This window comes from Protobothrops mucrosquamatus, unplaced genomic scaffold, assembly GCF_001527695.2.
Source record: "Protobothrops mucrosquamatus isolate PMUCROS unplaced genomic scaffold, P.Mucros_1.0 scaffold_167, whole genome shotgun sequence".
Lineage (NCBI taxonomy): Eukaryota > Metazoa > Chordata > Lepidosauria > Squamata > Viperidae > Protobothrops > Protobothrops mucrosquamatus.
This window is the reverse complement of record NW_015386243.1, coordinates 277,038-280,459: the sequence shown is the minus strand read 5'-3', so window position 1 is coordinate 280,459 and position 3,422 is coordinate 277,038.

The window sequence follows — 3,422 nt, the reverse complement described above, 5'->3', positions numbered from 1 at the left end:
TTCCTTCCTTCCTTCCTTCCTTCCTTCCTTCCTTCCTTCCTTCCTTCCTTCCTAGCATAAGCTGCCCTTGCTGTGGTCTAATTTCAATCACAAAAGACAGCGAATGGTAGTCCTTCATTTCTTCCTTGTCTGTTAGCTTAAATTTTTATCTTGGATCCTATACAGTGTACACCAAAGCTTCTCCTTTGCATGTAACATTGTGTTCTCCCCAACCACTCTCTGTCCTCAGCCCCAAATTCCCCCCATGCTCACCTGTAATGAGAAAACCAAGGCAGTGACACCTAGGGGTAGAAAGCAGCAAAGCATGGTGAAGATGGAGTAGGCCATAAAATCAGGTTCTGGCTGGGATGGGGTGATGATTATAGCTTGCTGAGGTTGAAGAAACAGACCTTGATTGGATCCTGCATCAGGGCATATATAAAAAGGTTGGTATGGGGGCGGCATGGCAGAAGGTGCTGTGTGATCCATAGGGTATGGTGGTCCAGCAGGATGGTTCAGAGCAGGAACTGAAAGGGGTTCCTTTCCTGAGTATGGTGGTGGATTCATAGCATCAGCTTTTGGGTTTCCTGGTTCTCCTTCTTCAGTCAACCAATCAATGACATTTACTCAGTCAAGGACCAGCAAAAGTCCTTTCTCAGTTCTCCACACTTCAGCACCTCTGTTGTTGAAGGAAGACTTTTGCGTTTTCTCTTCCACTGTCAAACGTTTCGAGTGGAACCATTAGAATTTGCTCTGATTCTTCAATAGAATAATCTTCCAGTGACTTCCAGTCCTAGGGGATAAGCAGATAGAATGAAGAATTAGACAATGGTTAACCCAGCTAGATTAATACCAGGTGTGGCACCTAAGATAGGGGAATGATCTTGCTCAACAGTTGTAATCTTATTTCTTCTGTGTGATATAGAAACATGTTCCCATTTTTCCCCCCAGTGACCCTCTTGGCAGTTGTCTAAATCATTTCTCCCCCCCCCCAATGTTCATCATTTCATACAGCTCACGATAGGGAGAAGCAGCTGTCTAGTGGTTTGCTGGGCACAAAGAGTCTTTCAAAAGTCTCATCAAAATTGTTGGGCAAGCAAGTTGGGGAATTCTTCTCTTTTATCTTCTCCAGGTATAGCTTATCTTCTCCTTTGATGTTTCCCCTTTTCCATATATCGATCCTCTCTATTTTTTGTTTTAGGGTCTTCGGGACAGTGTTGGCTCCCGGTGATTGCCTAGACTAGTTCCTGAAGTTTTCTTTGCAAGGCTTTTCCGAAGTGGTTTACCATTACTCACTTCCTAGGGCTGGGAGACAGGGACTGCCCCAAAGTCATTTAGCTGCCTTCGTGCCTAAGGCAGGACTAGAACTCATGCCTCTTGGTTTCTAGGCTGGTGTGTTTACCACTGTATCATAATGGTTCTTCATTTTCTCCATTGCTCTCTCTGCTGTTGAGTTCAGATACAAAGCCATATTGCTCCTATTGTTATGGCTTATCAGTTGATTTTATGGCTTAGACATGTGTACCACCTGCAAAACTGTTTGAAATAACTGAGCCATGAATGTACATTATAACATCATTAACAGGTAGATTTGCCTTTCATCATTCTCTTTAATGGATTCAGCAAGTGTCTCAAGCATGTAGGCAAAGAGCAATGGGCAAAGGACAGTTCTACCATAGCTCTTTGCAAATGAATACAGTTGGAAGGGACCTTGTAGTACAGTGGTGGCGAATCTATGGCACGCATGCCAGAGGCGGCACTCAGAGCCCTCTCTGTGGCATGCGTGCTGCCACTGCCAGCAGCTTGCAGTCCGTTAGGCTGCCGCCACTGCCCAGAGCAGCAGCCCCACCCAGCACAAAGGAGGCGAAGCAGCCAGTTAGCAAGCTCGAGTAGAGGTGGTAGAGCACGCCCATGCCCAGCAAGCCAAAGGCCACCCCAAGCAGGGAAAGCCGGATCCCCATCGGTGCCATGGCCCCCTAGTACCAACTAGGATTTTGTGCCTCCCCCCATCTATGCTGGGCCTCCTGCCCACTGCCCAACCTGCCAGAGACCCCCTGGATCTCCCCCAATCCTGCTCGGCCCCCACAGGCATCCCCCCCATAAGCAACATTGCAGTGGCCATGCCCACCTCAGGCATGCCCATCCAGTCTGTTGTGACAACCGCAGCCATGCCCACCCAATGGGCCACGCCCTCCCAGTGGGCCACACCCCCATGCCCCCCCTGAGGGCACCACAATGCTGATGCGGCCCTGGCCCTTTTTGATAAATAAATGGGTTTTGGGTTGTGGTTTGGGCACTCGGTCTCTAAAAGGTTTGCCATCACTGTTGTAGTAGGTCATCTAGTCCAACCCCCTGCTCAAGCAGGAGACCCTATACCATTTCTGACAAGTGGCTGCCCAGTCTCTTTTTGAAAGCTTCCAGTGATGAAGCACCCACAACTTCTGAAGACAAGCTGTTCCATTGGTTGATTGTTCTCACTGTCAGAAAATTTCTCCTTATTCCTAGGTTGAATCTCTCCTTGATCGGTTTCCATCCATAGTTCCTTGTCTGATCTTCAGGTGCTTTGGAAAATAGGTTGACCCCCCTCCTCTTTGTGACAGCCCTCAAATATTGGAACACTGCTATTATATTACTCCTGGTTCTTCTCTTCACTAGACTAGCCATGCCCAGTTCTTGTGAGAAAGGACATATAGAAGAAACTACATGAAACAGAAAGTGTTTTGTGATTCCTCAGGAGCAAAGAAAAAAGAAGAAGCAGATATTCATTTACTGGAATTCATCTAATTCTCTGGGGAAATGGAGTTCCTGTGAGCCATTTTGTTATGATGTGAAACTCTAGGCTTAGTATATCACTCGCTGCTTCGGCCACATGGCTTGTTTACAAAAGTCTTCTTGGAAGAAATGTGGAAGCCATTGATATTCTGGTGGAACAATGCTTTGTTTCTGACCACTTGGCTGTTTCAAGGTCACAACAGGCCTCATTAAATTAATCCACAGTTCCTCTTTTTTCTATCTATAGAAAGGTTTAGAGATGAAAAGCAACTATCACAATGAATTCCAACGAGGGGGAAGGCACGGTTCAAGATGAGGCCTTTACTGTACGCAAGAATCTGAAACAATAAGGGGAGGGTGGGTCTCTGTTGCAAAGATCCTGTGATATGGAACGGAAGAAAGTGTTTTTATGGTCACTTACAGTATAGGGCACAAACATGTGATATATGTTAGAAATAGTTCTCCACTGATGTCAGACCAGATTTATCAATCTCCTTCTCTAAATGATATATGTATGTGCTTACTCAAAGTCCTTTGTCTTCTGTTTATTATTAATCTAGCTTATCCTGCCCAATGTGTTTCATTTGAATATGTTTCATATCATTTCAGTCTTTCTTAACAACTGCATGGATGTGTTAAAAGAAAAATCTTCATCAGGGTCCAGTCCAAGT